The sequence below is a fragment of the Leuciscus leuciscus genome (genome assembly GCF_965113295.1).
Source record: "Leuciscus leuciscus genome assembly, chromosome: 1".
Taxonomy (NCBI): Eukaryota; Metazoa; Chordata; class Actinopteri; order Cypriniformes; family Leuciscidae; genus Leuciscus; species Leuciscus leuciscus.
This window is the reverse complement of record NC_138725.1, coordinates 41,649,033-41,662,272: the sequence shown is the minus strand read 5'-3', so window position 1 is coordinate 41,662,272 and position 13,240 is coordinate 41,649,033. Positions and strand designations below refer to the sequence as shown.

At 41.4% G+C, this 13,240-nt stretch overlaps 1 protein-coding gene across 1 annotated transcript in view; it reads left to right on the top strand.

The window, feature by feature from the left end:
* The window catches only part of LOC309474864 (immunoglobulin superfamily member 1), a 278,361-nt gene that overhangs the window by 25,913 nt on the left and 239,208 nt on the right, over nucleotides 1–13,240 (top strand). The gene's annotated exons all lie outside the window — the stretch shown is intronic.

The window sequence follows — 13,240 nt, the reverse complement described above, 5'->3', positions numbered from 1 at the left end:
TGCTTCCCCTGAGTTCGATCTTTCAGAAATATAGTGTATCATATCACTGCTACGCCGATGATTCTCAATTCTATTTCCCTGTGAGTATAGACAAAAATTGCAACTCTGACAATGCTCTGAATTGTTTTAAGGATATCAAACATTGGCTGGCTAATAACTTTTTACAATTAAATGAGAGCAAAACGGAAGTTTTGGTTCTTGGCTCTTCCTTATCCCGCTTACCTGGCCTAGCCGTCGAACTAGGCCCGTTAGCATCTAACGTTAAAGACCATGTGAGGAACCTTGGAGTTATTTTGGACTCATCTTTACTTTTCAATAAGCAGATCAGTGCTATTGTAAAAAGTAGTTTTTACCAGCTGAGACAAATTGCTAAAATAAAATCTCTTCTTACTCCGTCTAACTTGGAAATTGTGATCCACTCTTTTATTACATCTCGGTTAGACTATTGTAATTCACTGTACAGTGGACTGCCCCAAAATGCATTATCTCGCCTACAACTTGTTCAGAATGCTGCAGCCAGGCTATTAATGGGATTACGGAAAAAGGATCATATTTCAGCAGCATTGAAAACTCTACACTGGCTCCCTGTCAAATTCAGGGTGGATTTCAAAATTCTGATGCTTGTTTACAAAGCTGTAGCTGGTATTGCTCCTAAATACATCATTGACCTGATTCATCTTTATTCTCCAACTAGAACACTGAGATCCTCCGACAAATTATTACTGACAGTTCCTTCCTGCCGCTATAAAACTAAGGGTGACCGTGCTTTTTCGGTGAGGGGCCCGAAATTGTGGAACAGTCTTCCCCTTCATGTGAGGTCTTCTTCATCTTTAGCCATTTTTAAGTCGTCTTTAAAAACATATCTGTTCTCTTTAGCTTTTAAATAGATCATGAATTGTGTATTTTGATATTGATAGAATGATTTAATTGACGAATGTTATGATGTCAATCAAATGTTCATTTTATTTTCTTATCTGTAAAGCACTTTGGGTCAACCTCTGTTGTTTTTAAATGTGCTATATAAATAAAGGTTGACTTGACTTGACTTGACTTGGAGTTTGTGTTTTAGCAAGAAAGTCCAGCCAGTCCTGTACTTTTATTTATTTATTTATTAACATATCTTTATTGCGAGGATTAACCCCTTGAGATGAAACATCTCGTTTTCAAGGGGGTCCTCCAGTATTTCAAAGCAAAAAAAGAACCAAAACAGCAGAGCAAATATCACGATCAAAGACAGCATAACAAAACACAACAACATACACACACACCAGCTCACAAAGCTCAACCCCACCCCACCCAACACGAACCCCACAAGTCGCATGACAGAAAAACAACCACAAAACTAACATAGCTAGCATTGCACAAGGTCAAGGACTACTTGGGTCTCAGTGTTTGAATAGATATGCTGAGTGGATTAGGGTGGGCAATGCTCTCAGTCTAAAACCGGTTCCTAAACCTGTCTTTTTCGGTTCCTGCCCCTAAATGTATATAAACTGTAAGAGAACATTCACGTCAGACTTGGTGACTGCAGCTACCGACAGCTCGTGTTCTCAATAAAGAATCCTGCTGAAGAAACAACCAAGTCTCCTGGTCTTTCGATTCTAAGTTCACAACAGATGGTGCCGTGACCCGGATGGAGAAAAAGGAGACTGAATCTTCTGAATCCAGATTGAAAACTTCAAGCTCCAAAAAGATCTCAAAGACTGAATTTTTTCCAGACGGAATCTTTCTCTACAAACGTCAGACTTGGTGACTGCAGCTACCGACAGCTCGTGTTCTCAATAAAGAATCCTGCTGAAGAAACAACCAAGTCTCCTGGTCTTTCGATTCTAAGTTCACAACACCCTCATCCCATTCACATTTAGTGATCCTACTCGTAAGATCTCCATCAGAAAGAGAGAGGAAAGAAAGCAGCAAAGAAAAATTAAAGAAAAAGTGAAACCCATCATGAGTCTTTAACTTTCCCCCTCGTTAGCTGCTCTTTTCCAAACATTTTCAATTTTTGTCTAGCAGATGTGATATGTTTCTTAAAGGTGCAATGTGTGATATTTCTGAGGATCTATTGACAGAAATGCAATATAAGATCCATAACTATGTTTTCAGTGGTGTATAAAGACCTTACTTAATGAACCATTATGTTTTTATTACCTTAGAATGAGTCATTTATATCTACATAACCGCGGGCACACCCCTGTGAAGGTCGACATATTGTGACGTCATGTTTCTACCGTAGCTGACAGCAAACAAACAGCGCTACAGAGCGCATTTCGTCACTAACGTGAATGAGAAGCAGCAGAAAAAGACGCAGCAGAATACTCAGGTTGTCCCTGAGTCTGCAAACGTGGAGAAAAACATGTTGTCTGAACGACGCCTCGGACATCGTAACGTTAGCTATTTCCCCTTACCAAGCTGCATGCTTTGATGCTCTTATCTAACTAGCATGGAAACAAGCTATGGTAAAGTCAGTGAATAAAAGACCAACACAATGATGAACAAGTAAAAATAACAATCGCAGTAACATGTGGTTTTACTGAATAATTAAGTAAATATAATTTAATATAAAATATAATATAAAGAAACCTCATTGCTTGACTTGCTACTCTCTGCTGACTCAGACATCTTCCGATCCTACGTCGGCCACCGTAGCTTCTCCTTCGAGTTTGCAATTTGAGGGATAGGCCATGAGTGACTGCCTGTTTGCAATTTGCATACCTCACCACTAGATGCCGCTAAAAATTACACACTGCACCTTTAAGCCGAAACCTTTTCTGTTGAGAGAGCTCAGTACAATTACTCATTTTTCGGCCTCAAGCTACCGAAGAAACAAATTTCTCAAGATCAGGAAAAAAGTCACCAATTTCTACTCCAGCTTTCCCTTTTGTTTCATCAAGAAAACTATTAATTTGTTCAACAGTGTACAAATCACTTTCTCTTACTCTTTCCATCTCAGACCACTGTTCATCTCTCACGCTATCTTCAGTACTGTGAGATAAACCATCCATTTCATATCCTACGTCCTCCTCTGAACATTTTGCCTGAGTCACTAAAGAGAATTGCAGCACATCCTCTACACTGCATTCATTCACCATCCTATCCGTAGCACCAAGAGCACTAGCAGTCTTTTCAACAGCATAACTACACCCAGGCTGATCATCACTCACGCTTTTAGAAACAAATCCACTCACCTCATCTTGTTCCTTCACCTCCTCCGTTACTCTATCAATCTGCGCAGTGTCTTGTCTATTCCTTTCAATCGCTTTAAGTTCTCCATTTGATTCTTCAGCTCTAGATGCAAGCGTTAAAGGCTGAGGTTCTTTATGCGGACACGAGAAGCGCTTAGGCTTATGTCCGACATCGCCACAATCAAAACATTTCAAACTCTCTGTGATCACGTATACCATGTACGAATTATCTTCGTGACTGAATCGAAAAGAAACTTCGAAGGATCGATCTTGGGAGCTTAGGAACATACAAATTTGACGTTGAAAAGACAATACATGCTTTAGCGCCATATTTTTGCACCCTAATGGAATCGTTCTCATGGGGCTTTCAATTTTCCCAAATCGTAGAAGTTATTTTATTATTGCATCGTTGGAAACAAACAGCGAGACATTTGAAATAGTGATTTTAGTAGCTGGGGCAGACAGCGGTGAAACCGGAACAAAAGCCTCTTTCACCCACAATCCTTTGTTCATTCGCGAGCCAGAGATTATGTTATCAAACCCAACCTTTTGTCCTACCGCCACCAACAAATCTTCAACTGTTATACCCGCCTCTGGCACACACCTGCATCCATTACGAAGGGATAAGCAGGCCGATCCGAGAGAGAGAGAGAGAGAGAGAGAGAGAGAGAGAGAGAGAGAGAGAGAGAGAGAGAGAGAGAGAGAGAGAGAGAGAGAGAGAGAGAGAGAGAGAGAGAAGGCACCACACATGCGCACACACTTGCTCTGAACAATATGAAACACAGAATTTACGTTCCGACACGTAACACACTATCATACTAAACAGCATTTGAGTGTGTTGAAAGTTATAATGTTATTTCGTGAGCTTAGGTTCTATCTCCACTTTTGGTCGAAATTGAGTTTTTGACATAATCTGATCCATTAGGTGTTTAGGTGCCTGTGTGGTGTTATTTTTGTAAAAAAAATATTTTGTTAGTAGTTATTAATAAAATAAAAAGGTTCCATCTCTCCATTGCCAGCTGGGATGTAAAAACTTTGATGCTCAATATCTCAGAACTACCCTAAACGGAGATAGAACCTTATAATTCTAAGCTCACGATTTGTGTTAGTTTGTTGGCTATATGAGACTAGCAGTACCTAAGCTAGATCAACATTTGAGTAACATACTGATCATATTCTAACATTTCATCATGTTGAGCGATATAACATTGATTTGTTTTATGTACATTTGCTCACCTGTCTGTCAAATCTAAGTTTGCCGTGAAGCTCTCGGCATCCCGAAAACTGATATTGATAATTATCAATGAAATGTGATGTGAATGGTAACTCAAACTCATAATTTTTCCTCTGCATTCAACCCAACCAAGTTAGTGCATACACATTTGGAGCAGTGAGTACACACACACACACACACACACACACACACACACACACACACACACACACACACACACACACACACACACACACACACACACACACACACACACACAAGGGCGTAGATTTGGTTTGAACATTGGGGGGGTTGAAGTTTGGGTATGCCTCCTGATAAATATTGGGGGGGTTGTAATGCATAGATTTTATATATTGGGGGGGTTGTCTCCCCCCCAACCCCCCCACAAACTACGCCCCTGCACACACACACTGCAAACCGTGAACACACACACACCTGGAGCAGTGGGCAGCTAAGTACTATATTATTTCTGTAATAAGCACCCTTTTTAAAAGCTTACACTCAAGTGTACTTCTAATTCATAGTGTGTTCACAGTCACACCATGTCAGAAGTATAATTATGCATAATTTGGGTGCCCTTGCCCTTTTTCAAAATGAATCGAAAGTGTCCCTCTCAAACAAATATCAATGATAATATTGTGGTCAATAAAACAAAATGCATTTGATTATAATTAACATGATAATGTGTACAAAACTAAAGTAGCCTAAATTCACGTTTATTTTTACGTGTCTGTGAGTCTGAGGTGCCGTTGCCATAACTCGTTGCTATGGGTTGTGTCACTTGCGTGAGTCTTGCTCGAGTGGTAACCTTCCAGCCAGCATTCCAGTCCAAAATTGTCATGCCCTTCACTTGCTAACTTCCCTCCGTCTCGTTCACTCGGATGGACGTCATTGCTTACGTTGCACGAGTGCCCACTACTGGTGGAAACTGCAATGAGCTGAATACGCTCTATGCCATAGACAGTAAAAGAAATGGACACAGCGACCCCATAGACTTCAACGGAGAAAAGTGAAGTCAATTAGAAGCACTCACTTCCTGATGGCTGAGCGTACTGCTTGATGACGTAGATGTGACGTGAGCTACCTGTCTGTCTTCTATCTGTGCCAAGAGAAATCTGAATCATTCCCACACAGAGTGTGAGTAGGAGGTGTCCATGAGCTAGGAGAAGGAGCAACTTTTGCTAAGTATTCTGATTAATAATTTTGTCATTTTGCCTCCACGTCCCCCCGATTGCCTGCGAGCTTCTCCTCCTGTCTATACGGTCATTTCTCTACTGTGCGACAGAGAGTTGCGTGGTTATGACGCAATCGTTAGCCTATTTTTACAAAAACTGCTTCTACGGGGCCATAACGTAAGCTACAAGGTAATGGAGCCTTTTATACATTTTTGTGTTTCTTTAGAAATAAATAATGGATAAAAAGAGTCTTTAAACGCCTCAGATGTAAAGTTATTCGCTGTCAAAGTGACGCCAAAATGATTGGGAGTCAATGGAATGCTAACAGGTCCGCTAATCAATGGCCGCCCCCGGGGAAGCTTCAGTTTCCAGCTGATGGATTACCCCCTTGCTCTATGCACAATCGCTTCCGCGTTTTGTCTCTGCCCGCCCAGTTACATCCGGTGAGTCGGAAGCCGTTTTGGCATTCGTTGGAGATATTGGTAAATTAAAATGGCTGTTTACAAGAACTTCCAGCGGTTAACGTGAATGATGTTAACAATATTGTGAGGCAGTTAGCTGTCACACCTAAGAGTAAGAAAGAGAAGGGCTTTAAATTATATATTTCGAGCTACATCGACAACTTTGAGGGTGAGTATTCTCTCATATCATGCGAAATCCGACTAGCGAATCGGTTTCTAAAATCGTTATCTCCGTTTCTGAGAAAATGAATTTTATGAAAGTTTTGCCGCTAGTACACTTCGCTATAGAACGCGCTATGCAGAAGTAAAGACACTGGCTGAGATTCTACCAGAAATACGTCAACAGAGTTCGTGCACAGAGCGTACAGGAACGTCCTAAGCCTTTTTTTTTCCCTTTAAGAATTTGTTTAATGCAGCATCCAAATTAGGGGTGGCACGGTTCACAAAACCCACGGTTCGGTTCGTATCACGGTTTTAGGGTCACGGTTTTCGGTTCTGTACGGTTCTTGTTGTTGTTTTTTCTTTTAATCTTTAACACTCCAAAAATTTACTTCAGCATATGATATATAGCTGAATTATCTAATTATTAATTTATTTATTTCATAAATGGGGTGTGTTTGCAAAACGCAGCTTCTCATTTCCCGTGGGCTGTGTCGGACAGTTATTTGTCACCACTTTTTGCCAGGGTTGATATTATGTCCCAGCACGGATGTACCAATACAAATAAATAAAACATTTCCAGTTAACTAGCAAAGTATTCGTTTCGTTCGTTTGTTAAATAAGAAGCAATCTAGCGCTGAAATGTGTTTTTTTTTTATCAAGTGATCAAAGTGCTCGTTGCCGTTGCGATCAGTGGCGCTGATACAGTGTTCTCGTGGCTCGCGCACACACCGCAGCGGCCGCACATTCTTCACTCAGACGCGCGCTTCAGTCCGTTGAGGAGACTCTAGGCTACTCTATTCGTTCCGATGAAATCACAAAACAAAATTCATACAAATCTGTCCCTGCTTGATATACAACCGCTGATAAACATAATCGGTTTTGATGAAAAAGAAAAATATATACGAGTGCAGATTAGAACTCAGAACCTTTGACACGCTTGGCAAGTTCTGCCACTGGACCATTAAAGTACATACCGGTACGTGGAACAGTCGATCTATGTAGCCTATTTATTCACGTGAAAAAAACAACATATAGCCTAGTGGAGTTGATCTCATTAAATGTCTAAGTAAACCCAGTGTACTATTTAAATCGATTGCTGGACATTGTAATGTTATTCTACATTTGTCTGATTTATGATTTAGCATTGTATTAGCAGTAGCACGGGCACAAGGCTACATTGCGCATGCGTCGAACCGTGCGAACCGCGCGACGCACACACGCACCGAACCGAGACAAGCGAACCGAACGGTTCGGATGTTTTTTCATGTACCGTGCCACCCCTAATCCAAATGTATATAGGTATGTTTGGTTTGTTTTAAATAAATAAAAAAATATAATTAATATATCATAGAGTTGTTTGTGGTGGTTGTGATTAGACGAGATCTACGATGACGTCACAATCGTGTTGCATTGTGGTATATGGATCTGCCTGAAGTGTAGGCCTACATATGAAGTAGACTCGCTCCCTCTGTCAAAATCGAGGGAATGAGGGTCTGTCCATATAAACTTCCCTCGTCCACTTCACGAAGTGGAACGCACTTCAAAATGGCGGCAGGGATTCGCCCGAAGGGGAAGTGCTTAGGGAAGTTTGCAAGTGCTTGTCTAAAAGTGGACTGGAACGCAGCCCCAGTCTCTCTCATGAAGCCAACGCGGAAGTGACTTGAACTGCAGTTCATCGACTGGCCTCTAGAGACAGGCTCCAAAAGGGAGTCAATTCCATATATCCCCCGTGTTAAAATGCCCAACTTTACAGCAGAAAACAAAATATGTTTACAGCCTGGGACAAATATTGGTTTTGGTCTATATAGCTAATTTTGCCCTTCATGACAACTGTGAGGGGGGTGAATTTTTTATAACTAATCATTTTAAATTATATTAAGCCTTGAAGTTCTGCATAATTAAGGTGGTGACCACTTGAGTGACAGGTGAATTGCTGCTGCTGTCACTACTAGCCGTTTGTCTGCTGTTAGCCGTCATGTCACCTCAGCTAATTCCCCTACTGAACTTGCCATCTCTGCTGTATTTGTGCTTTTTTCGGGATTATTATACAATTATACATTTATGCATTAGAAACTGCAGGGGTGATGAAACATCAACACTGAAAGCAGAACGCTCTTTTATCTGACACCTTCACAGCAGAACGCTCTTCACAGCAACTTGAAAACAGGAAGTAACACATACAAATGCACACATGCATCATCAGTTAAACCGCATTTAGTTTCAGGGATAATTCAGGGTTAACTAAGTATTTATTTATAAATAAATAATTGGTAACACTTTAGTAAGTTCATGTTAATTAATTTTACTCAGTACTTAAGTGTATAATTACACTGTAACAAGTTTATAATAAATGTTTCAAAAACATAAATAAGCCATATTTATTGAGCCCATTATTTTTTAGATATATCTATAAGCATTAATATACCTACGTCAGAAGAAAAGGTTCTATATATAAAACCTTAAAGATTTCTACCAGGTGCTTCATATAGGGGCTCACTTCATAGGATCATTTTATGTATTTTGTTTTAAAGAATTCACTTTGTTTTAATTCATTTTTAAAATTGTATTAAATTGTATGAATTAAAAAGCTTGTAAACACTTTTCATCACGAGAAAAAAATAAATAAATAACCAATTAAATGTAAGTATTATGCAAATATTTAAGACAATTCTCCTAATATAGAACCTTATTTGGCATGTGTGTTTTTTTTTTTTTATTCAGTCAAGAACCTTATGGTTCTATATAGAATCCCATTTAACCTTTTTTTTCTAAGAGTGTTGATTTGCAACTTTACCTGAATGCTCTATCTGTAATATTAACAATATTATAAATGTTTTATTTTATTGTATTTTTTTGCTTCTTAATGAAATAGAAAAGATTCTGAGAACAGATTAGCATCTAAGGAACATTACGCAACACCAAACTGACACCATGCAGCTTTTTCAAATTTTATTGTTGAAAAAAAAAAAGAAAAAAAAAAAACCTCTCCGTGTCAGCAAGGGCAGGGGGCTGGACTGCACTCACAAAACTCTTACAGGCACTTCAGGCTTTTTCATCATTTAGAGTCAGCGAGAAAGACACAACACCTCGTCTGGGAAGCAAGATTGAGAAAAGGAGGCATTCAATTAAAAAAGCCTCACAACTTATGTTTTTTTTCTAGATAGTGAGAGAAAAGTGAAGAGTCTAGCCCTGCATAGAAACAGAAGATAGTTGGTGAGGATCCTGAAGAAAGACGACCTTTGAAGAATCTCAAGAATTTTCTTGCATGGAATTGATCAGGATCAAATCATAAGCTGTTTTCATTTTTTATTTTTTTTTATTTTTAAGATTCTCTTTCACTCTTTGACCATGAGGAACATGTATCTGCTGAGTCTGGGTGAGTCACACTTTTTCTTTTTAGGATTAAGGTTTCCACAGATCAATGTAGAGACAGATGTTTGTATGGAGCCACTGTGTGGTTTTGCTAACTTTTTTGCTAAAAACAGGGACTGATATGTTTGCAAACACTGCCATGAACCTTCAAAGACACTGAAATAGTAAAATCACAATATTAGTGAGTTCAGTATGGGATGTTGTGGGACAATGATACATGAAACTGGGTGTTGTTTAGCTCAAAGTTAAAGGGTGAGTTCAGCCAAATATGACAAATCTCTCACCCTCACTCTTAGACAAAATGGTTCAACTGGGTTCAGTATAGAACCATAGGGTTTTTGACTAAATTTTAAAGAACCCTTTATGCAAAGAATTTCTATATTAGGAGAAATGTCTTAATTGTTTGCGTAATACTTTCATGTTTAACAGTTTAAAGTTTGTTTACGAGCTGATTATTTCATAAAATATAATAATAAAAAAATAATTTAAACAAAATCAATTAAAAACTGAACCCAGAAAATTACCCCATGATGGAACCCCTAAAAGGTTCTACATTTGAAGCGTCTGACAGAATCCTTTAATGTTCTATACAGAACCTTTTCTTCTAGAGATCTCATTTTAACCTGTATGACTTTTTTTCTGTTGGACATAAAAATAAAAAATAAAAGTATTATGTTACATTAAATTTTCTGTTAGGCTGAAAAGAAGAACAAAATCATAAAACAATTGTTTGTCTGGTGCTTACACACCTTAGGTTATGGTGGAGTCACCACTGTGGGTTGTAAAAAGTCTTACACTTTTTTTAAAGAGTCTTCTGGGTGACCCTGCCTGTGGTCAGAGCATGTGACAGTGTGTCGGTCTGAGTGCTGGTTGTTTAAGTTAAATCTGTTAGTTACAGTATTGCACAGCGCCTCACCCAGAGCACTCATACTTCCTAAATCGCCATCATCCTAATGCAACTGTCATGAACAATGAGTGGATATAGCATTAGATGAATAGAATAATTCATATATATATATATATTAGGGCTGGGGGAATTAACGCGTTAATCTTTGCGATTAATTTGAAATGTTTAACGCGGTATGTGCGTCGCGCTCTGTGCTCCGCGCGCACGCGCGCGTGAGTGTGTGTGTGTCGGTCGGTCGGCGCGCTCTGTGCTCCGCGCGCGCGCGTGCGTGTGTGTGTGTGTGTGTCGGCTCGCTCTGTCGTTAATGGCCCAGCAGCGGCGAGCTCTCCGTTCCGTGTGTGTGTGTGTGTGTCGGCGGCTCTGTCGTTAACGGCCCAAAGGCTTCAATCATGTACTAAGCACTGGAAAAGTAAAGTCCACTCAAGTAACGTGAAATTTCTCTGTTGACTTCTGTTTGCTGAGCTGGCTTCAGCCCCCCTAAACTTCTGCCCAGCCCCCCTAAAACATATTTGATTAATATATTTTTTATCGCTTCAGTCCCCTTTAAAAAAACTCATTTGAAACGGCGGCAAGCTGCGTCAAGTTTCGGCTCCTCCCCTTATCTGAGTCTGCTTGGATTTAGCATTTAGCGCATTTTTCAATCTGCAGGGGCGCCGAGCAGAGCGAGGTGTGTCGTGAGTGCATTTATTGATAGATTGCTATGATATTACATCTGCATCGGTGCAGTTCTTTGTCATTTATGCATTGCAGTTTACATAATGTAATGTTACTGGAGCATTGGGAGCAACACGGGACGGTTCGGTTTCTCTTCCAATACCAATACGTTTCGCTGCGTTCACCTTCAGCCCTTATCAGTGTGATAGTTGTTTTTTTCTACAAAACAAAAATGAAGCGATTAACACCCATGAAAACATACTTTAGAAAACGATCATGATTTATTTTAATTTACTTTTTAAACTTTAACCTCCTAAGACCCGAGCTTTGGTTTGGCGTGCATTTTAGATTTCTTCTAGCTTTTTAGGGTTAGGAGGGACCAATAAATATAATAACCAGAAATTATCTTTGAACATGAAGCACTTTTTGAAAAAAATGATGTTCACATATGTGGACACCGGGTCTGTATTCACAGAAAAAAATCAATACACCATTGTGTAACAAAGTGCAAATCTCTTTTATTTACAGCCAGTGCCTGAACATTTTTCGTTGTTCCTCTTGTATAACTTCTGAACATACATACATACATCTTCCGCTTATCCGGGGCCGGGTCGCAGGGGCAGCAGTCTAAGCAGAGATGCCCAGACTTCCCTCTCTCTAGACACTTCCTCCAGCTCTTCCGGGGGGACACCGAGGCGTTCCCTGGCCAGCTGGATGACATAGTCCCTCCAGCGTGTCCTAGGTCTTCCCCGGGGTCTCCTCCCAGTGGGACGTGCCCGGAACACCTTCCCGGAAAGGTGTCCAGGAGGCATCGGGAACCTCAGCTGACCCCTCATGATGTGGAGGAGCAGCGGCTCTACTCTGAGCTCCTCCTGAGTGACCGAGCTTCTCACCCTATCTCTAAGGGATCGCCTAGCCACCCTGTGGAGAAAGCTCATTTTGGCTGCCTGTATCCGGGATCTTATCCTTTCGGTCATGACCCACAGCTCATGACCCACAACTCAGCCCAGGTGAGTTGGATCCGAAAATTTAGCTGGGGCCCCACCCTGGAGCCAGGCCTGGGGTTGGGGATCGTATGAGAGCGCCTGGTGGGCCGGGCCTCCCCCCATGGGGTCCAACCGGGCTCAACCTGAAGAAGCGATGTGGGGCCGCCCTCCCGTGGGCTCACCACCCATAGGAGGGACTGTAAGGGGCCGGTGCTTAGAGGATCGGGCGGCAGTCGAAGGCGGGGGCCTCGACGACCTGATCCCTGGACCCTGGAGGGGTGCTGGAAAGTGCTCCGACCGGGGACTCCGTCGTTCTACTTGGGGACTTCAACGCCCTTGTGGGCAGCGACAGTGACACCTGGAGGGGCGTGATTGGGAGGAACGGCCCCCCTGATCTGAACCCGAGCTGTGTTCTGTCATTGGACTTCTGTGCTAGTTACAGCTTGTCCATAACGAACACCATGTTCAAGCATAAGGGTGTCCATCAGTGCACGTCCCAGACAGCAACATAGTGTCGGCCCAGATCCGGCCCACATCTGGACCGTATGGAATCCAAATTAACCAGATTTGGGCCAGATCTGGGCTGATACTATGTTGCTGTCTGGGGTGGCACCAGGACACCCTAGGCCAGAGGCCGATGATCGACTTTGTGGTCGTTTCATCTGACCTGCGGCCGTATGTCTTGGACACTCTGGTAAAGAGAGGGGCGGAGCTGTCAACTGATCACCACTTCTGAACATTGATATGGAAAAACAAAATTTATATCAAAATAAAAAAAATATCCCAAAAAAAAGTGAGCAAGAGTGTGTGTGTGTGTGTGTGTGTGTGTGTGCGCGCGATCGCGAGTGAGCAAGAGTGTGTGTGTGTGTGTGTGTGTGTGTGTGTGTGTGTGTGCGATCGGGAGTGAGCAAGAGAGAGTGTGTGTGTGTGTGTGCGCGCGCGATCGCGAGTGTGTGTGTGTGTGTGTGTGTGTGTGTGTGTGTGTGTGTGTGCTCGAGAGTGTGAGTCAATGTGCGTCACGAAGCTCAGTGCAACTACAAATTTTAATTTTTTTGCTAGCATTCTTATACAGTTTCATCGAAGTTAAGTCCCATTGTCCACATATGT